Consider the following 23,938-nt stretch of genomic DNA (forward strand, 5'->3'; position numbering starts at 1 on the left):
GACAGGTAGTCCCACAGGAAACATTCCCTTAAGCATAAAACACTAACAAAATGACAAATTGACCATGAGTGCTAGTCCAAGGTGCAGAGGCTCCGCCAGCTGCCTGGCCCCAGGTCAGGCACAGCCACCTCCTGCCTCACACCCCTTCCCAGCAGGACAGACCAGGCAGCCTTTCCACCCACAGTGTGCAAGGCAGCGTGACTTTAAGAGCCCCACATTGCCAGCTTCTTTGCTGGGAAGAACACTGTAGAAATACAATACCACTTGGCGCAATAATTTTATTTTATTGTATTGATTTATGCTTTCCCTTTAATTAAAAGGTACCAGGAAAACATTTGGTTTTGATTCAGATACACAAACCCACCGAGGACCATTCTGGGCAACTCCTCAGCACAGGCCCAGCAGCCCCATCTGCGTCTCCACAATGAATGACTTCCGCCGACGCGCAGCCCCAAAGCCTCCCCAGATCCTTCCCCCTAATCCCTGACATCTGTTCTGCGTCCCGGCCGGGCAGTGGGACCCACCAGGGCTGCTGTCAGCGTGGCCACAGATGAGTAAACACACCAGCGCCTGTGTCAGGCTGCGTGTGATTTCAGCTGAGAACTCCGGACATGCAGCACGGTTCTCATTTAAAGCGTTCGCAATGTTGAGGAAACACCTGTTAAGAAACTATCCAAAATAAATTTACCATGAGTCTTTCAAGAAAGAGAAAACCCGTGATCGACAGCAGCAATACAAGATCCGACAGCAGCAGAATTCAAAGCCCCACTGCAAACCCTGACCAATTAAATACATAAACAGCACCATTTTTCACTTCGGGGTAACAGTTACTATATCATTTCTCATCTTCCACTTAAAATAGATGCTTTTCTCACTGGAAGACTGAAGTTTGACCGGTGCTGACCTAATTTATTTTCTTCTCTGTGCGAAAATCCTTCAACGCCATGTTGTGTGTAGTTTTAAAAGAAACACTCCCATGCAGCTACTCTTCAAAATTGTGTCAGCCGCATGTAATCAGGAACAGTTTTGAAATAGTTTCTGCCTGACTACTAAAAAAGGTGGATTGATATTCTGCTTAAAGTCTGCAAGGTACAGCAGATAAAGATCAGTAATTTTTGAATTGATGTTAAAACAGTAGAAGCATCGAGATTTTCCAAAGCTGTATTAGTGACACTGGAAACAAATTCCAAAGTCTTTAAGCCTTGGGGTAACAATTAGCATTTTTAAAAAGCTTGCCAGAAATCTTTTAATTTAAACCATTGTTTCCCTCCTTTAGGGAATCTGGAGGTTTACCTTGGCCTACAGTGGGTACCTCCCCCTCCTCCCTGTGTACACATCTGACCAGCAATCACACTGCAAGCTGCTTACTAATGATTATGGTATTTTTCAAGGACACTTACGTGACTTTGGAGCATAGGTCACACTGATGCTCAAGTAGAGTTAGATCAAATATTTAAAATACTTTTCATTTCCCTGTTTCTTTCTATTCAGGGCTCTTCAGCAAGAACTATGCCGCTTACTGATTTGAGCTCTACACCATGTCTGTACGGTAGAAAACTTTATTTCTCAGGTTGTAGTGTGCTGACTCTGGCTGGGGTAGAGTTCATTTTGTTCACAGTGGCTGGTACTGGGCTGTGTTTTGGATTTGTGCTGAGCAGAGTGCTGATAATACAGAGATGTTTTTGTCATTGCTGAGCAGGGCTTGCACAGAGCCAAGGCCTTTTCTGCTTCTGTACTGCCGGGCTGGGGAGGGGGCTGGGGATGCATGGGAGGTTGGGAGGAGACACAGCCAGGACAGGTGACCCCAACTGACCCAAGGGATGTTCCAGACCATGCGACATCATGCTCAGTGTAGAAACTGGGGGGGAGAAGGAGGAAGAGGGGGATGTTTGGAGTGATGATGTTTGTCTTCCTGAGTAACCAATACACCTGATGCGGCCCTGCTCTCCTGGAAGTGGCTGAACACCTGCCTGCCCATGGGAAGCAGTGAATTAATTCCTTGTTTTGCTTCTTGCGTGTGCAGTTTTTGCTTTCCTTATTAAACTCTCTTTATCTTAACCCACGAGTTTTTCATCTTTAACCCTTCTAATTCTCTCCCTGATCCAGCTGGTGGGAGAGGGAGCAAGTGACACTGTGGGGCTTGAAATATTTTCCAATAAATAAAATTCAATGTGTTTCACTAAAAAGTGATAGACATGGGGGGAAGATTGTATTAGTAATAGTCAGCTGAAGGCCTAAGAATGCAATTCTGTTGTCCGGGAGTCGAGAAAAGCTAATTCAGTGTTAGGACTTACCAGAAGTGGGATTGAAGAAACATAAATATTTTGTTGCTATAAAAATATCCCAACAAACCAACTGTGCTTCATCTACGTGTTGGTGGACACCAGAGAATCAGAAAAGGTTGAGAGGAAAGGGAACAGAAATAATCACAGTAAGGCATGGCTTCACTGTGAGTAATGACTAATGCAATGATTTTCATTGAAGGAGAGAGAGAGAGAAAGATTACATAAAGGCTTGTAAAGGCAAGGATGGCAGAAAGCAGGTAAAAAGAATAATTGTTCCTTTCTTCTTCCAGTACAAGAACTTGGAACACCAGAGCAGACAGCCAGTGGCAGGTTCAAAACCATATGGAGGTAATATATATGTATACATAATGTATATGTATACATATATAGCCTATGATTCATGGAGGTTGCTGTGGACCAGAGAGTGATCAAACTATATGTAAACAATGGTATTATTTCTGAATGTTGAAATTACTGAGCTGCTTAGAGCTAGGAGACTACAGAAGCATCATTACATCTGTTCCTATCCTTACACTCTTCCTAATCATCTGCCACTGGGCACTGTCACAGCCAAGACAGCAGGTTAGATACCTGTACTCCCGCCAAATATGCATTATTTGGATTGCATCAGCTGGAGACTGCAGATAAAGGAGATGCTGAAAGCTCCAGAAACTAGGGACTTGTGCACACAGGAGCTGGAATTTGACTAATTCCTCTCACAGCGAGGCACCTAGCTCAGTGATACTTCTATCCATTGCAGAAGTTCTCCAAAGCTTTTAGTTTATCTTAACAGACAAGTAAACTAAACTGTTAATAAAGCAATGCATATTTCAATCAAAAAGGGAAAGGAAGAAAGATAACTCAATGAAGATGTGTTATGCAGAGCTCCTTAGAGAACATTTCTAACAGAGGAGAAACAATACCTGAGTGCCAAGTGTTAGGGTTCAGCTCCTTCAAAAGTGACAAGCTTTCAGCCCACAAACCCACGCGTTGTGGCCAGCTTGTGTCTTCCTATTAAACTTCTCTGCAAAGTGGGGCTTTGCAATGCCTTCCCAGGAACCATTTTCTTTTCCAAGGCACAGACATGGAACACAGCTGCACAGATACCGTCTCAGGTATATACTCCAAAGAGTATCATTGTATCTCCTTCTCCCTACAAATACTTTCCAGCATGTCTGGGGGAAGCCTGAGAGGGAAAAGGGTGACATGGAACACATTCTAAGCCCCCAAATCTTAACCTTAAGTTCCTTTCTCTCCTTCTTCAGGGACTGACCCACATGCACAGTGGAAGGGAAGGATGCTGAGAATTTGCACTGTGCAGGGAAATGCTCACAAAACAAATCCCACAGCCACACAAAATTGAGAAATCCAGACTTTGGCTTACTCAGGTTTATGAGAACCAAACCAGCATTTTAAATTCTTATTTTTGCTTTACTTTAATTAAGCTTGCCTTAGGCTCACAAGCCTATTGAATTAGAGACATTTTTAAGGTAACTGACCTGGAGAGTTTTCCTGTGTGCTCTGCCCTTAAAGTATGTCCCAAGTTCATTCACTCTTTTATCACAAGCCTGACAGCAACGTCAAAATCATATCAGAGGAAAAGAGTATTTTTTTTTTAATATTAGCTGATAAACATTAGCTACACTGAATAGTTTCAGCCTCTCTAGTAGCCTCAAGGGGTTCTTCTGCAAGATTCAAGATTAGATAAGAGAGGAGTTTTTACTTAAAGGTTGTGCTCTTTTGTTTCTCTCTCAGCTCTGAAATTGGGGCTTTCTGAAAGAGTTCCTGGCTCCCACAATAAACCCATTTGCTACAGACAGCAGCAGCATTATCAAAGACCTTATTACAGTTGTCACAAGCCAGAGCTATTCTGCAACTGACAGGAAAAATATGGGTTTGCAACACCAACAAATGCATCCAATAGCTTCTCCAGTCTCAAAACAGGCCATGAATTTGCCAGGAAAAAATAATCCAGAATATTTATGTTAAGCCTATTCCCTCCCCCTCCCAAAACTCCCTTAAGTCAGCAGGGAAGAATTGTTGAATAAGAAAAAGATTGCTGAACTCGGTACAGCGACAAGGTAGCACCATGCTAATGAAGTCATTCTGCTTTTGCACAGGCAAAAAAGATTATAAGCCTGTGCAGCACAGGGGAAAAAAAAAAGAAAGAAAGAAAAAAAAAAAGATAAAAATATAGCTCTGAAGCCAAATATTTCAAAGAGGGATGAATCTGAAAGTTATTTTTTTTGTGTGCTGTTATTACATTCTAGATCATTAATGAAACAATCCAAGAGGAAAAAATAAAGGCAGTGCAGTGTGGAAAGGAGGATATAGCTAGAGGAAAATTCAGAGTGCCAATTCCCTGTTAATGGTTCAGATTAATTCAGATGGGGTATGGTCATAAAGCTCTAGGGATTCACACATCCCTGCCTCAATTCAAGGCACTAATAACCAATCAGTATTTTAGATAAGACTCTATAAATATTTAAAATTTTTAATCTTTCGAGGGCCAAAAATAACATTTCCCATCATGTCCTTGTCTTTCCCACAGCAACAACGATGAGATTTCTCAGCTGGCACTGCTGGCACCAGAATGACGTCAGGTGGTTTCAGTAGTGGCACTCAATTAACTTAGAAAGTTACATCTAATTGATCCATTTCCTGCACTGATAAACAACTGTAAACAAACACTTCTCTTCAAAGGAGCAGCTTTGTTCACAAATTAAAAAAGGAAAGGGGCCATCTGAATCACACCAGTCATGGCTGTGCCAGGGGTTTTATTATAAACACTATTTTTAGGGCTTTAGATGAGTGATGTGACATTAAATATCATGAGCCAAATTCTTCCCCAAGTTAACATGACAGTGGTGCTTCTTCACAAAACAACCTTTGCTTTTTCTTTTCTTAAACTCTTCTGTGTTACTAACAGCCTTGTCTGTGTATATGTACACTGTTTTGATTTTCCTAACCCACATTCAGCCTTTCCAATACATGCTCATTTTTGGCACAGGAAGCTCACTACCCCCCTTCACTTACACTTTCATCAGGCCCAGTGTCCGATTTCTGTGTCTCAGTGGAACAACAGCCAGAACAGTAAAACAAAAGCCAAATCCCTCCTGTTTCTGTTTGCAACTCCCCTTATAGACAGACACCCACCCCTACGATTTTGATAAGCATTCATTTTCTTATCCTTTTTGCAAACCTTTCAAAATGTAGCCAGGAACGATTTCAGTGTAAACTTTATACTGATTTGAAAGAGGTCACAACACACAGAGTTACTTATAGTCAACTCCTCCACAACTTTTACTAAAACGTCTGTTACTATAGCTGTACTTCACCTTGCCAGTTCCCCCATCTGTAATTTTGTTTCCTTATCTACTGGAAGAAAATGATACAATCACAGAAGTGTTAGAGCTGGGAGGGACCACCAGTGAGGTGACCTGGTCCAACCGCCCTGCTCAAGCAGGGTTTTCCTAGAGCCCATTGCACAATGATCACAAAGGGATCAGCTTGCCTCTAAATGATTTCAGATCCAATGTAAAAGCATGCTACAGAAATGCCTAATTATTTTTGCCACTACTATATTCTCCTCTGGTAGCGAGCCAGAGATTCTTAAATTTGGGGGATTAAAATTGCCACTGTCATTTCATTAGCCAAAGCATTTATTAATTAGGAAATGGAAGTCTGTACATTTTAAATTTTGGTGCAGTCACATATATTAATTGAGGCGTTCAAACCTACTTTTATTAAGGTACACACTTCACACATCACTTGAGCAAAGAGACCAAGTGATTGATTTCTACACACTGTCAGCTGCTATGTCTGTTTCGACAGATTCAGAGTGTTACCACATCCAATTGCTGCGACTAACGTGGTTACAACCTAAGACAGCTATTAGCATGCCAATAATGTTTCTGAAAATTACTGTAGCACCATATTTTGATTATGTATTTTCAGGAGTCGGGTGCCTTCTGTTAACTTTCCAGTCCAGACACCAGTGGTTTACCTGAAACACTTTAAAGACAGGAAATCAAACCCAAATGCAAACTGGCACACTAAAACAATCCAACCCTGTGTGCCACTTGGCAGTCAGAGTCCAGGACATGCTCACAGGAACAAGGTGTTGACAAGACTGGAAAAGACCGTATCTAAAATATTTTACCAAGCAGCAAAGGAGCTGCATTTTATTTACTAACCCAAGAGCCTAAGCATAATATTCCAGGACTGTCTGAAACTGCAAGTTTAGATTTATGAGTATTGAATGTCTAGAAGAAACAAAACAAAACAGGTGCTTACAAAACAAAAACAAGTGATTCTCTGCAAAACGGATTCAAACCACCAGACTAAAGATATACCTATATATAGTGTCCGTGCCCATGGCAGGGTGTGTGTGGGTGTGGGGGTGTGTGTGTGTATGGGTCTGGGTATTTGGAACTAAATGACTTTTAGTGTCCCTTCCAATCCAAACCAGTCTTGGCCAGAGAAGACTTGGCTACAAGTCTTTGCCAGATATATACATACATGCATCTCAACTATGAATCAATTATAAAAGATGAGGAAAATAAAAAAGAAATTAAACACTAAAATAATTAGGAGAGGTCAGTCAACTCCAGGAAAATAATACAGTAACACGACTCCATGACTTTTGACTGACACTGTTAGTCAAGTGCAAACAAGACTCACTGTCAGGTCAAAGAAGGTAAGTTAGTACCACGCCATTACTATTACAATAGTAATGCTCCTTAGAAAATAAACGGGAAACTGTATAGTAGGGGAGCTCAAGTACTGAAAGGAACAAACTGAAAGGAGAGCCTGGAGCTCTCCAAGGCTAAACCAAACACGAAATATCCAGAAGACAGCTGCTTTAACCTCCTTCAGAGACATCTCTGTTTTTAATCCTTGGCCAATATTCTGCTGTTCAAAACATATCAGTCTTGAGTTCAGTCTCACTGATGGAATTCAGGTCTCCTTAACCTCTCCTCACTCGGAGCAGACTCCAGTGCCTGCTTAGATGTCAGCTGGACCCTGATAGGCTTTCTGGTTAGATCTGTCTACAACACAATTATTAGTGTTACAGCCTCTCCATGCAACAAGATCCCAGTTAGCACATTCCAGCAGTAGAAGCTGATCAACTAATGTTCATATGTCCAGTGAGTGCCTGGAAGTAGGAGAGGTGCTAAGAAACCATTGTCTAGGGAAGCCAGACTGCCTAGGATACTTCCTGTCACATTCCACATTTCCAGCTCAGCAATCTAGAAGAAAGTTCCCTCTCTGACAGGCCTTTCTCAAGAGTGCCTCTCTTCACTGATGTCAGACATGGCATTACTCCCCCAAGACCACCTTAACTCTCAGAGCATTCAGAGAACAATTTCACATATGTATGGGAAATAAAAGATTTGTTTTAAAAAGTGGAAATATGCAATTATAAATGGAAAACCAAATACCAAACAGAACAGCACTATTTTTAGCTAAGAGCATTATCCCTTTCTGACTCAAGACACAAGAACTCAGGTCTTGTTCATCATATCCACAAAGAATCTAGATGAAGAGAGAAGGCAGCGCAGCAATATTACTGTCAATATCAGATCATTTAAGAGAAATAAGGTGAAGATCTGAACTGCCGTGGAGTTTCCTATCTTCAGAAATCTTACTGACCCTGGCAGTCTCAAACCACCAAAGAGCTCACAGAACAATAAGTACTATCCTCAGTTCTTAGAAAGAGGTAATGCAAACATCCATGATGGCTTTTAACAGATTATATTTTAAATACACTGGGTCCAAAGGATGGGGGTGTGTGTATGTGTGTGTGTATATAAATATATTTATGAAAATTAGGTCTGGAAATTCAGATTGAATGGGAAGAGGGAGATCTCTGCAAATAAAAATGCAAGTGAGAATCAGCACATGCAGCTGAATGCTGGTGCAGGGTGCCATTGAGCTTGAGGGTGTGTCTGGGCCATGTTGCAAATCCACACAGGGGCAAGATACAAATGCGCAGGTGACATTCCCTACATTGTAGTTTTCAGGGGAAAACAATGCTGGTGCATGGGTTGAAATGGAAGTGTAGCTTATTTCAACATGTTTCTGACCTGGACAGATAGGGTTCCCTGCAGACCATTCCCAAGAGTCTGCTTTGACATAGCCAGTGAAATCAAAAATTAGTGGAAATTCACACTACTGCATTCTCTTTAAACTGCAGTACCTCTCACTGTTTTAACTCATGGATCCCTGCTTTGGATTTTACATAACAGAAACAGTGAGACTGAAGGATTTGATGTAAAACTTAATTTGAATGCTGTTAAGGCAGAAAATACATTCTATTTTGACTGTAATGATGAAGACTGAAATTTAAAAACATTGCCTAGAATACAACAGTAGAAATACAGTATGGAAAAGTAACCCAAAGGGAAAAAAATAACAGGAAACAATAAAAGAAATTAACACAGGCAATCAAATAACTGGAAGAGCTGCATAAAAGAACTCGTCTAGAAGGATATTTATAAATTACTTCCTTTTCTCAGAGGCCAACTAAATGCTTCTGAAAGAAATGAAAAAGCAGTCAGATGCTGAAACAGATGTGTTATGAAGAAAACTAAAACTAATAAACTCCTCATCTACAGCTTAACAGAACAGAAAGAAGTGAATTACAGGTATTAAAATTGCAAACCCAGACATTTAGTATAAAGCTAGAGAAAACGCTGGATATAACTGGACAGCAAGGCTGGGGGAGTTCCAGACAAGCCCGGATGCTTCCTGATACAAAGATCCTGTGGAGAGATATCAGTGAGGCTAAGAGCCCACAGAGCTTGAAAGGCCAGCAGAGGAAGAGGGGTCAAAGAAGCAATTAAACTAATGCAAACACAAAAAGCCCCAAGACCACACAGGTTCTCAGTATAGCTTTATAGCAGAAAACCTGACATTCAAGATACACAATCTCTACTCACTCTATCTGACATATCTACAAAGTGCAGTTCCCAAAACCAAAAGTGAGGCCAGTCTAGCAGCACAGAAATAAACAGACTGTTATGAGTATTGCACAGGCCAATCTTCTCTCTGAGGAGGGAGAAAAATCCTCTAAAAAACGTCCTCCCCAGAAGAACAAAAAGCCATCCATCCTCAGTCTATACGGTTTTAGTAAAGAGGCTTGCTATGGAATAAACCCTTGGGGCTGAGGCACAGGCAGGAGCTACATAAGCACATACATGAACTGGTAGCATGACCCTTACAGTATGGAACTGAACATACTAACACATCCTAGTCTGCTTCCAGACTGGTGCTGGCTTCTAACCCTATGTGTAGCTGCTGAATCCAGAGTTGCTCTACCCAATCTTACAAACATATGGTAAGTGAAGATAATGCACAAACCACAGTAATGACAACATGTGGCTGCTGTCTGTCAAAGGCCTGTATGGGCCATTCACTTAAGAGCTGGACTCAGTGGTCTTTGTGAGTCCCTTCACACTCAGAATATTTTTTGATTCTGCGATTTCGCTTAGAGTGATCTCTGAAAATCTCTATTCTTGGGGATGGGGCTTAGAAATGACATGAAGATTTGAGTTACCTTACTAGAAAGCCACCACCTCCACCCCCCAAATTCAGCAAACTCTGCAACACATGAACTACACAGAATAGGAAGACACACATGTCCCCGATTTCCTCTTTTTTTATTCACCTTAAATGAATTCCTGTTCCAAAAAGCTCCAAAAGAACAACAACCCACACCCTCAAAGTCCGAGTCCCAATGTAACAGAATGTACAACTAACATGACAGAACATAAACTTGTTCTCGTCACATAATCTGATACTCACGTTAGGCACTTTCTCTGACTTATTATGAAATATGTATTATGAAATATGTGGATGAATTTTAGTAACACAAAGTTTTATGGCTTCTAGTTCTACTATAATTTTAAGTACACTGCTGAAAGAATGCATAATTAAACAGCTCCAAGACAAACTAGAGTTGTGTGGTCTGAACTAATCAAGCATGCATTGCTCCTAACCTCAGTCAGCCATATGAAATTAGTTTTCCTACTATTATTTTGGGAAGATTTGCAAGATAAAAGAAAGTGCCTATATTTTTCTTGGCTATGACCTACAGTAGCATTTAAAGGAAAAGGACTGCTAAAAATTGATTTTCTGATTTGGTATATATCAACACAGTTATGAAAAAGCATTTGAGATATCACTCTAAATGGAATCATCAGATTCTGCCCTATTAGCAAATAAACTCCTAAAACCAATTATGGCACCTGATAGCCTCCTTTGGAAAGGCAAGATAACAATGCATACCAAAAGGTAATCAAAATTGTACCAGCCAGTCACCAACTCCTGGGAATCTTGCTAATCATGAGTTTTGAAGTAGGATGAACAATAGGATATGTCCTACATACGTATTTCATTTTTTATTCTATACCAAATATCTGAGTTGATGCAAAAAGGCAATTACTAGGGAAATACACATCCTTCTCAGGTGGGATTTGTTGTAAGTCAGACATGGCTTGGGTCTACTAAACCCAGAAGAGCCCACTCTTGTCATTGTATGACTTGGGCATATGATGCACAGGAGAGAGTGTAGAACTCTAAGCCAACTCTTCTCAAGTGATAAAACATTAAAAAATAATACCAAATATATCATAATATTAAAATACCAAACTGACTTATCTGTAACTGAAAATTTATGACAGACTAATTGGAATTTCCAACTGGAAGCTATCTTGCTGGTCATTGAACTCACATGGGCAGCAGAGTGTCATTTCAAGTACACATTTACAAAGTTCTGGCTTAGTGCTTCTGTGGCTGCTTCTGGTGCACCACTTCAAATACACACAACATCTGTTGGTGTTTTTTTCAAAACACAATTAGTTTGTCACCTCTTGAAAATATTAACCTGCTCCTTACAAAGCAATTTTTTTTTTTCTTCTTGCTCTACTACTGTGGCTGTTATTGGAAAGCTCTACTGGAATTTCCTCACCCTAGAAAGCAGCTCTTCAGAAGTACTTTTTAGTTGAGGTTTCACAGGGCTTGTTTAGATCCCCTTGCATGAACACTGTCCTTGAGCATTAATAACATGTTTGCTTATTTGATGCCCCTTCTTCACATATCTATACATATTTTAAGTAGAACTAGTAATAGTAAAACTGTATTTTAAGTAGCGTTTCCCTCCACGTTTGTACCCTTGCAAAGTACAAGGCAAATTCTTAGTCTCTCCTGGCTTCTGTAAGTATTTGAGCGGAACACTTCGCAGCCTTATAATAAATTTTCTTTCATGAGACAACTCAGAACCATGAACAGAATGAGGAACAGGATTATTAACTGAAAAAAGTTGATACTTTCTTCTGTAAAACTTTTTGCTCTAGTTTTTCAAACTTAAGAGTTAACTGGATGATGACAGCATGGGATGTGACATTTTCATTCAAGGGAAAGATGCTTATTGGACAGTTTGTTTTATCATAAGAAGAGTAAATCAGTAGCAAAAGTGATCACATTCTTTGGTGAAAATTTACAGCAAGAAGTAGCTTTACTCTATACCTCCCCATCATCTTCACTAAAAACCACCAAGAATGACCAAGAACACTTCCTGAAAAAAGATGAGGAAGCAAATAGTGATGTTCAGAAGATGGGCACATCACAGATACTAGCACTGGTTTAAGATCTTACAGAGAAGGAGCAGACAGGAAACATTTAGGGGCTCATTAAACATCAACCTGTCGGTCCGGCAGAAATCAGAGACCTTCCCCCCTGTGGATGCGAAGCACACAGAGCTGCACTCGCACCTTAACTGAGAAATAAAATCTTCAACTCCAGTGACAGGGGTTAACTAAAAGTCAGGATGAAAATCCAGCCCACTGAGCTACAGAAATGTATTCAGTAGAGCTCTTTTGACTACTAATGGGAGTATTCTATATTGCCAAAAATCCTGGAAATTTCCATCTGGACAGCCACATATCTTTCAACTGTACCATGAAGTAAAATGGAGATGAGACTCAAGTAACAGGTTTGGATGTGAATTCATCATAAGAGGGTCTGAGAACACAAGCAGGATCCTTTGTTTGTTCCAGGGTGTCTGAAAACAGAACAAGCTCATCACCAGTCAGCAAGGTCACCAGCCTTGTGTTCCCCATTGCTAATTACCCTTGGTAGGAGGAAAGAAAGGACAAGGGATGTTCCAAGTCAAGGAGAGAGCTGATTTAGAAGTGAAAATCCATGCCACAGAGCCCAAAGAATGCAACAAGATCGCTTTGAAGCCAACAACCTACCCAACTGTGGAGGAACCCTCCTGCCTCCACTGGCTCTCCTGGTATGAGACCCAAGAGCAAGAGTGAACCCTCAGATTTCCTACAGGAATGCACTGTGCAATCACAGGGACCTTTTAAAGGGGACAGGTCCTCCCATTTGTAACTCTCTGATGACTTTCTACAGCTACCCAGTTGCTTTCATGGCAGCATAGTATTAGGAAAATATTTAATGTATTTTTAGCTTTCTTCTATTGTAGCTTAGCAGCTGGATTCAAAGAGAGCCAACACTCTGCGATCGACCTGACCTGGGTATGGATCAGTAACATATGCTCTACCAACCAGCCAAGAGTCCTCTAAAACATGACAAAAAGGACCAAGGCAGGGATTACAATTTTTAGGGAATAAATCCTCATGGATCAGGCAATAAGGTGCACCCCACTGTCACCCAGATTACTATGGTTAATTAGCAGCTTTTCATGTTTCAGTCAAACCTTGATGGTTCAATTCCTGTTTTTCAAAAGAATACTACTACTACATGTAACCTGAGAGAAGACAGAGGACTAACTGGATTAGTGACCTGATACAGCAACAATTTGTATGGCTTGGCTTGCCATAAATCCTGTTTAAACACTATCCTATTGCTTAAAGCTGGACAGTCAGTGATCCTCAGCCTGCTTGGCCTGTTATGGAAGTGACCAGAGCAAACCACTTCTGAGTAAACCAAATCCCTGCCTGTTGAGGAGACATGCCTTCACATGGCAAGGTTGAGAAGGGCAGCGCAGAACAGGGCTGTGCTTTAGGTAGAAATTTAATCCATTCTGGGGATATTACCAACTGGAAATATTTGACTTAAAGAGTTATGTGTTTCCATATATTAACATACTTCCCACACTTGCTCACATCTGCCCAAATAAGCTATGAAATAAATATTTTCCACATTGTAAATATAGCACATATTTATAATGCTCGGTGACACATCACTTAATCCAGAAGTCAGCTTTTGCAACTAAGCCTTTCGTGGTACAGATCCACAGGCAAGTAAACAAGTTGAAGAAAATTTTGCAGTTTACTTACATTTCAGTTTGCACTTCTCTTGTACATAGACTTTGTTTTATTTACAAAAAATGACTTGTGTCAATAAGAGAGTAAGACCCAGATCAATTTTCTTCTAACAGAATACCCGTGACAGGAAGAGCCACATCCTTACTCTCATCTGCTGTCTCATATCAATCCAGTGTCTGATGCATAGAATTAGTGAGATGGAATGTAAGTATAAAAGGTTCCTTGCAAAGGAATTAGTCTCTTCATTTAATCATATAATATTTTAATGATCTTGATTTATCCCATTAAATAATACCTTTCTGTCAAGTCATTGCTACGTACAACCTCCTCTACTTTTGATAAACAATTATCTCAGATACATTTGTTTAGTGAATTTTTAACGAAGATATTCTTTTTCCAAAGCATTTAGTTACATTTTAATCCATCAATTGGTGGGCTTTCTTTTCTGAATTTTACCATTTTTAATCCAAGAAATACTAGGTTTATCTGGATATATCCAGAACACTAAAGATTTGGTGAATGAAACAAAGACACCTGTTCTTTAAAAGGTTTAGTCTGGCAACATAACAAAATAGGTGTTAAAAAGGCTGATTAAAAAAGCTAGAACCAGTATGATTCAGGAAACATGTTCATTCCTATTTTCAGAGCTCTTCTGTTTTGCCAAGACTTCAGAAGCTAACCTGCCTACCAAGGTAGCCAAGTAATGAAATTAGCATTTGAAAAAAAACAAACCCAAACCTTTCTTACCTGGCAGAAAATCTGAATGGAACATTGTAAACAAATAGTATGAAAAACCCCTCAAAACCACAGGATGTTCACCCAATTACATCTCCACTAAGACGACCATAATAATGAACCTGCATAATAATTCTGACTCTTTCTGGAATTTCCAGCTTTATCCAGTATTAAATTTAAAGTGAAAAATGTATTTGCTAGAAAATAAACTGCTAGTAGAAAGCTGAAGCAAGACTTTCCACGCTTTGTGCAAAGTTGTGATTGAATGACAACTACTTGCCCTGTGTTTAAACAAAAATTCTAATCGCACTTTTCTGTAAACAGCTACCACAAAAACTGTTGAAGTCTATTCAGGATATTGTCTAAAATAAGTACTAGACTATTTGTGCAGCTTGTAGGAAAGGAAAAGGAAAAACTGAGGTAACTGCTGCTTGGAAACAGGTCAAAGACCATGAAAGGACTGATGGCTGTAGAATTCCTCTGCTACAACTGAAGGCCAGCAGCAGCCCAGGATTTCTGTAAACATGACCATAACATGTTACCATAACTGCTGTACTATAGCTACAGCCTAGCTATTCACAGAGGAAGCAACAAATAAACTGAGCTCCTTCACTGATTATAAAATCAATTCCTGGAAGGTTTTTTTTGGGGGGTGGTGGTTTTATTGGTTGGTGTTTGTGTTCTGTTGTTGGGGGATTTTTTGGACAGAAAAATATTCATTCTCACAAGAACTTGCAGACCGACCTTGCTTTCTGAGCCAGGGTTACTAAATACACTATTTTACTAAGCTAATCGCAATTTACTAGAAATTTCGTTGCAGTAGGATTAAATTCTATCAAATCAGTCTCCAAAACAAACCAACAAAAATTATGTTTCCTCATCAGCTAAGTGGTGACAGATACTCAGATACAGTATCAGATACACTGGTAATTCCTGTAGAATTCTGAAGGGAACTGAAATGTTTCTCTGAACAGTCATGAAGTACATGTATTTTCACAATTTATATAGCAGTACTGCTTTGGTGTGCTATTATTGAAGACTGGTTTGTTTTATTTATTTATAATGTCTCTCAGTGCAGCACATGATTTGGGGTAGTTTGATCACTTCATAGGAAAGGGACCTTTCATTAGTATTTTGATCTTGCCCAACACCCCCATGTTTTTTCAGGGTAAGATAAGCAGAAGACTGCTCAGCTGTTCTCTCATGCTACACAGTGTGGCATTTACTTGCCAAATGCTCTTAAAAGCTGTCTTCTAGGTCAAATCACCTTACTCCTCCATGCAATTTCCAATTCCTTGATTGAGGTATTTATTTTATGCTTCAACATTCATGTTAAATCTACCTAGAACCTGTCTGCTTTCAACCACACATCACTGTCTGCTCATCTGCCAGGTCCTCTTAAGCAGCCCTTGACAAATTGCTGTTCACTCTTCTCTCCCATCCCTTAGTTTCTGTGTCATAGAGACCCACAAGTCAGCCCCTCACTAATTTTGTCTGCCTCTGCACCAGTCTCAAGAACAGGTGATTTCTATTCTAGGCTCTTCTACATCAGCCTCCCCTCTGGATAAACTTGACAGAAACCTCTCTCCACTCTTTTTCTACATGCTCCGTCATATCTTTGCCTTAAAGCACCAATTGCTTAGGTCACTTCACTGGCCTTGTACACAGCTGCTTGAACAGTTTTTAATCCACACTAGCACTCTGCCTTGGATTACATGGCTATTTATTTTCCCCAAGAGAATCTTAGGAGGAACGTTTTGGAAAACTTTTAGGAAAGCCAAGTCATTTGCCTCATCCAGGTTGCCTTTATCTTCCATCAGCTTCTTCAATAATGCTGATAAAATAAAGCACTACAATTTCCTCACCAAAGCCATGTAATTTTGACTTAAGTTACATTAGCCTAATTTTCCCCTTATGCTCTTCACGTATGAAATCTCTGTGGGATGAACTCCATATTCACTTACATAAAACCGTATCAGGAAAAATTTAAAAGATAATTGACTGAGTTATTCATGGCTATTGCTGCTCTAATAGGAAAATTCACTCCTCAATTTCATTTCCGAGAGCTGAAGTAAAATTAAGTTATATCTAATTCTTACGCTTTCCCTTGAAGACAGACTTAATTTGCATACCTTTAAGGTTCTCAGGAGCACTTGTTAAAAAAGAACAGGAAGGGATTTTGAAAGTGCTTACTATGTTCCACTCATACAATAACTGTTTTATCAAGGAATTTACAGAGTAGAGATTTACTGTTCTATCTTGTCATTATCTCCACTATAGTATTTGACTGATTCACTACTCCTGAATTTTCAATAGATCTCCTAACTTTCTCCTAAAACATTAAGATTTTCTAAGGTCACACACTGATTTCCATTAAAAAAATGCCCTTGGAATAATAATTTCCCCTTCATCTTCTACAATGAAAATAGATGTAAAATAATTCATAACTTCCCTGCCACCTCATCATCTACTTTAGCTATCACTCAAGTCTTGGTCGCTTTAGAGCAACCAGCCCTGCAGTCACAGATAAAAGGAGGACAATGATCAGCTGCTACTTCTGCCTACAAAGCACATAGAAGATAAAGCTTTATAATACTGATCTCCTTAACTCATCATGAGAGCCATCTCATGCAAGCATCAGTAGGCACATGCCAGTCTCTCTCACTACTTCAAGACTCCCTGAAAGAAAAAAAAAAATAGCTTGAGAGAAGCAATGGGAGGACGTCCTCAATTTATTTGAAGCTGCTTCTTGGAAAATGCTATCTTTCACTCTCTCCCTTCACTATCCCACCTCAGAACTGTCCTTTCTGGCCAAATCTCTGCACTCAGTAGTGTATAGGCAACTCTCACAGTGTGCAATATTGCATATTCTCTTTGATTCTCCCCTCTCTCCAGTGCTGAATATACAAAGCACACTGTAGGGACAGAGCCTTTTTCTTAACAAGCCTAAGCCTCCTGAAAGCTCTCAGGAGTTTCAGCAGTAGGAGTTAAGTGTGGAGCTCAGAGAGGAAGTGAAATGGTGAAAGGGCCAGGATGCTCTCAAGATGTCTCAGGTGTATGGTGTTAGCTTGAACTCTCTATTAAGAAAACATGCAGCCTCAGTAGGAGTTCAATGCAACCTGAAAGTACAGGTTAAACTTGGTTTCCACTTCAGAAAATATTTACTTCTGTTGATCATGTGATGAAGTACAACCAGCCCCCAACTTCACTCCTGCTGCTGTGCTGCCAACCCATCTTGATCTGAATGCGTCTTCAAAGGAGACTGAGCTCTTCCGAAGTGTATGGTTGGGTTTACCAGGGAAAATTTATCCTCAGGCCTGTGCCTCACTCCTTCTCTAGCACTCAGAAAAAAACTGTTGAGTCTGAGTGACAGGTAAGGACAGATTAGAAGGAACAGAGAAGAGTGCATTTAAATGGAAAGAGCTTAATATGACTTAGGTGTAATTAATCTACAACATTCATTTTCCATTCTTACTCAGCTTATCAGCCTTCAACTGAAATATTTCTTCTGTTATGCTAAACGCCCCCCTGGACATCCATAATGTTAGTTAAGAAACATGCAAAACAAGAAGCGTCTACTTAAAAGAGCATCACATTGGTAACATCTTTGAACTAGAATATATTTTCTTCAGAATACTCATGTACCATACATCACAAAAAAATATGCCCATGAGACAACACAGTGGATAAACTGAAATGAAATTCAGCACGAGGCAATTCCATCAGATCTTTCTGGTGACCTTACAAACACAACAGAAAGTGCTATTCATATATTACCTAGCCAAGTCAATATTTATTTTCTTGCTTTACGCACGCTTTGCAGGAGTGACCTTAATCATAAAAGCAAGGCACTAAAAAGCGTGGTTTGGTCCAAAACTTGTTTTGGCAGGCACTATGCAGATCTCCCCAAGTAGCTCTGCCAACATATCTCAAGCCAAACTTGCAACAGTCTGACCTAAAAGGACAAGAAGACTGTCGGAAATGAGACTACAAACATTTCCCTCAGGAGCGTGCTGTGTGCATAGACTCTTTCCATGTTTGTAAGGGGGAGGGGAAGGGATTTTCCATGTCTGTATATGTTTTCCACATATATTTGCCAACAGTTCCTAGATTATCCCCAGAGCCTACTCTGAACACCAGGATAACTGCTCTACTGTAGGCTGTATTTCCTTTATGAACATGGAGACTTCAGAATAGAAGGCCGGATCTTGATTTCTGAGTTATTCTGGGCACACTAACAAAATAAATGAACCCTGCTATACCTCAGTGTCGCTGAGAACAGATCTAGACCCTGCAGTCTGCAGCACCTCCTGAGATTCAGGAGTTGAAAAGGAAGGCAAGCATAACAACAGGAGAAGAGGTAAAATCACACAGGATTTGTTACTTTGCCTAAGGAAAAAAAAAGAAAAAAAATATATATTTCACATGTATCAATTTCTTGCTTCTAATAATGTCATTTTGTTCTTGTGCAAGTACAGTGAATGTAAGGAGTGCTGAGACAGAGATATAAATTGTGTTAAGGCAGTAATCCCCCTCTCTTACTATCTCCCAGCAGTCCTGATGAAAATATGCCCTTAAAAACACCATAGACCAGAAGTAGCTGCACAAACGCTTGACTGTCTGCCTCATCAGTGCAACATTCCCTCGATGTAAGCTGCCAAACTACCAACCCAATCCCTTTTATTTCCTCCTTTGTCATCATAAGGATAAGTCTAAAAGCTTTTAGTGCATTTCCTCTCAGTTAAACTCAAATTAGTCCCCTCTGCTGGACTCCTACTGGGATGCCTTGGTCTATCCCAGAGCCCTTGCTGAGAAAAGCCCTTTTCAGTCCAGCAAATCACCTCGGTACCTGCTACTCTGACAAGGCTGACGCCATTATTTATTACATAATAAGCTCTCCCTGTTGAGGGTCAATTATTCCATTGACTGGGCATTACAATAATTCTTGGTAATTAAAAGAGGTACTTATGTGAATCTAGATGCATATTGAAAGAAACATTAGTCCTTTTGTTATCTTGGCAAGCCCTTGTTCCTAGTCGGCCCAAGCAATTAGCATCTTTTGGCAATCCCTGTCAGCTGGGGTTTGGAAAGACTGAAAAGAGGGTCACTCAGATGCTAATTTAGATACAATTGTGACAGCAGAGTTTAGAGGGAGCTGTTTCAAAGGCACCATCAGGGTTTAATAAAGCAAACAGCTTGGGTCCCAGTGACCCTGCTGAGGTAATTAAAAAGACTGCTCTATGTTGCTGTGCCAAATGGGAGAGTGGCATCATGAAGCCTATCCACAAAAACCATTTTTAAAAGACATATAATCACCCATTTAATCTGCTCATTAAACAAATCTCTCATGCGGACTTAACAAGAATTAGCACTTTCTAAAAGGCAAAAATTGACAGAAAGCAGACTGTTCAAATGATTCTAAAGGTCGTGATTCCTAAACGTTTTCCCATTATTATTATAAGCTCATTTAATGCTAATGTATAATATTTGGGGATATCGGTGTTCAAGACTATTCTTTTAATGCTGTCTTTATGGGAGAAATATGAACATCCACTTCTCAAAGCTAAGAGGGTACAATGACATCAGCTACAACAACAGTAGGAAACCCAGCCCTACAAACTTTGTATAAATAACCCCACATTCAACCCACAGCAAATTCTGGGGAGTACTGCTGAAACAGTACACTGTTTCCCAGGATGCATCCCAGTAAGAGAGCTCTTGCACACAACCACCAGCTCAAACTCCAGCACATAAGTAACATTAGGTACCTTGTAATATCCACCTCTTGTGTTCCTCCAAGGCTGTTAAAGAGTTAGAACCATTGCTACTGACAAAGCAAATTACCTTCTCCTACTTTAGAAAAAAGAGTAAAATGAAAAAGGTTCCTCCTCTTTTGTGCAAACCAAAACTAAAGTTCCAGGAGTTGGAGGGCACTGAGTGAAGACTGAGGAAAATGTACTTTGGTGTGACAATGACCTGATGTGTATTATGGGTGTAGTGGTTTGGTCCAAAATACTCATTACTGTTTATCTGCTGTGAGATAAGAATTAGGAGAAATGCAAAGCAGGCACCAAACTTGAAAGAATGGGCAAGGTGTCCTACTCCATGCAGAACATAAGATCTTTATTTTTGGAAAGCTAATCTGGTTTGGTTGGGGTAACAACAAAAAAGGAAGAGGAAAACAGAGAAGACAGGGTAATACTGGCTGATTTTCTTTTTCACTTTTAATTCAGTATTGAAAAAAATTATCTCGGTACAATGTCTGGGAGAGAATGCAGCTGGTAAGTCATCACAGAGGTTAAGCAATTATATTGTTCCGTGAGTATTTCCCATTTCACTGTGCTGCATTCAAATACAGCCTCCAAAATGCCAGTTTTCTTCAACCTCCTGCTAATGAGAGATTAAAACATCAGGGAGGCCAACTCGTCCCCAGAAAATAAAAAAAATCATTAGGCATTGTAGCATGCTCGGCCCAGCTACTAAACTTTTTCAGACTCATAAGGCTGGATACTATATGACCTCATCATTGACAAGCTAATGTTCTACTGAAAGCTGTTAATTAAAGACTCTAGAGATGTTGCCAGCATACTTAAGATCTCTAGATATAACTGATGCATACGCATCTTTCACAAGGCAATGTGCTGAGTTGGAATGACAACCTCAATTCCACACAAGCTCAATACTTGTCATGTCCGCCTTATTTGGAAATGAAAGGCCAAAATGAGGTTAAAGCCCTACATGCATGTAATTTGCTAGATCAGTGTTTCTCATTTTGTGATCTATGGACTGGTAAACCATGAGACAAGTGTATAATTCCTTTTAGCTCTCAGTTAGCATATCACGAACAAGATCCTTGTACAGACAGACACAAACTTATGACTTCCCTGATGGTGACTACAGAGCAGAGACTGGCAAACAAGGCAAAGACAGCCACCACTGTGTTCATTCTCAGAGAGCTGATTCAGTTGAACCACGAAATTGCAAACATGGCTTGTTCTCAATTCTAAAGGTCACAAATATGCTGCAGTCGTATGTCTAGTCAGTACTACTCACCTGACAACACCTGAGTGCTCTTTTTTCTTCAGCCCTAAAACATTTAAAAGCAGGATAAACACCCCAGAACTTCTCCAGAGGTTGCCTAAGACAGGTGACAAGGGAAACAATTTCTCTCTGTATAGAAATACTAATGACACAAGGGAACGTATTTTCCTCCCTCCAATGGGCAGCATACGGGATGGAACAGGCCGTGTTAGAAATTCTGAGAAAAAAAACAGCCACCACCTACACCTTGTAGGAGCTGCTGCAGTACAGTGGGAACGACCACAACCTTGGAAAGGGAACTACAGTATCACACCTGAGTAACTGTGGAAGTCCCCAGGGAATCATCTAAAAAACCCCTAATCTACATTCTATAGGAGTACACCCAAGTTAATTAGGCTAAGGAACAACAATGATATAGGTGGTAATTCTTATGCGAATTCCATCTACATCTATTTATACCTGATTATCTGTGCATGCTACTTAACTTGCCTTAGGTTGTTCCTAAAACAATCCACCTATACCTGGAACAAAGCTCTTAAAAGTGAAAAGAACTTCAACACCAACACAACAGAGCTTAAATGGGTAGGGAAAGAAACAGTTTTTTCCACTATGAAACAAAAGCTTAAACAGCTGTAGGATGGGGTGAACTACTGGTTTTGACGGCTTTTTAACTACTTTACACTTAAGTTCTTTTTTTCTTAACCCAGTGTGGGGAAGAAGGGGGTCAGGAAGATGACAATAATGTGAGAAGGATGGAGAACATAAGGAACAGCAGAAGAAGAAAGAAGGAGGAGGAAATAAATCATCAAAACTTTATAACCCTGGACTGCCTCACAGGGGAGCAGAGGAAAAAAATTAGACCATTTGTCTTCAGCATGTTTGCTTATTATCTCTTGGGAGAGTTTAAAATGCTATACTCGACACCATTATATGTATGTGCAGTTAACCTCAACCTGTACTATTTCTTTCTACCTTTGCAGTCTTATACATGCACACAAGTATCTTGTACTGATAAACCATGTTCAGTTTCTCTTAATACTGTACAGAGAATAATTCTTATAGCAAATGATTACAATTCCTTGACTTAAAGTACACTTTGATACTGACATTTGAAAAGAGCTCTGTCTAGGTCCAATAACTACACACTCCCTCTGTATTCCCTACCATCAAGGATACTTCCTAACACACTTGAGAAAGTAATTCAATAGCTGAATAACCACAACTACATTTTCAGGTCTATTTAAAACTGCAAAAACAATGTGTGCTTTCTCTTGGGAGAGCTATGCTACCATTTGGTCAGACAGCAACTCATTTTGGACGCACTTCAGAAGTAGTTGCATGCATTGTGAAGATTTATAGTTGGACAGGAATCAAGACAGGGGTGCACCTCCCTGGAAAACACTGAAATCCATCCACAGATGAACCATCACATACAAAGTCACAGATGCAGTTTCCTGATCAGTTTGGCTGTGCAAGGAGATGGGAAAATTCAGTCTACTAGTACATTTATTTTCTTAAAATGAATCTTCATGCCACAAGTGAACATGTTGTTTTGCTGCAATACGTAATACTGTGTTTACCTCTGCTTCTCCACCAGCATGTGTGACAATCATTCCAGACATTCCTTCTGCAGCTTTTTGTTTATTCTGGGGAATGTTTAGAATGTTTTTATGTTGGAAAAAAAAGAAAATTTAAAAAAAAGTCCTATTTTAGAAAAGCCCTCCAAACTCTGAAGGAATCACCTATACAAGAGCTTCTGAAAGAATAAACACAGCTGCTTACAAATGAGTAAGAAGTTATAGGAAAAAACACCAGTAGGTGCCAGTTCAATTTTCTCATAAATCTTAAGGCTGAGGCTGTCCTTTGATTCTTGTGAGTTTTAGTATTTTATCTCAAATGTATAGTTGGGGTTTTTTCCACAAAAAAGTTACTTTAGGTAATGATGAAAAGCCAACTTTCCACTAGAAGCTATTTGTAGTAATAAACATATAAACTACTAATACGAGCAAAAGTTGAGTTATTAAAAGCATACTTCAGAAAAGCAGCATTAGTTACGCTTCAAGCTCTCGAACAGAATTGAGAGCTTGAAGACAATTTAGGAAGGAAAGCACACAGGTCAATTTATCCTCAACAATGAATATTCATTTATTTCTGGTCACTGCCTAAATCTGCTTTTCTGATTCCTTTATTTAACTGTCTGAGGTTATAAAGATATAAACCCGAGATCATCTTATTATTAGGGCCACAGTTAAAAAAAAACTCGCAATAGGCATACAACTAGTTTAAGAACATATGTGCTCTATGTTTACTTCTGTCTGGTAAAACAACAGTGTCAACTGGAATTTGAAATGTTTTCTTTATTTAGATCTTGTAGGCTGAACAATGAGCCCTGACAGCTCTGTCTCAGCCCTCTCAAGGCTTGTACCAAATGAAGCCTAAACTCACCATTCAGCAACTGCACCGGCTATGGGATGTCTGGAATTTGTTGTGTGCACTCATCCTTAAAATGGAACAGCTGCTATGAAAGGCTGTTACAAGACACCCAAGGGGGCAAAAGGTTCCAGTGACACCCTTATC

Source organism: Coloeus monedula, assembly GCF_965178545.1.
Source record: "Coloeus monedula genome assembly, chromosome: 3".
Taxonomy (NCBI): Eukaryota; Metazoa; Chordata; class Aves; order Passeriformes; family Corvidae; genus Coloeus; species Coloeus monedula.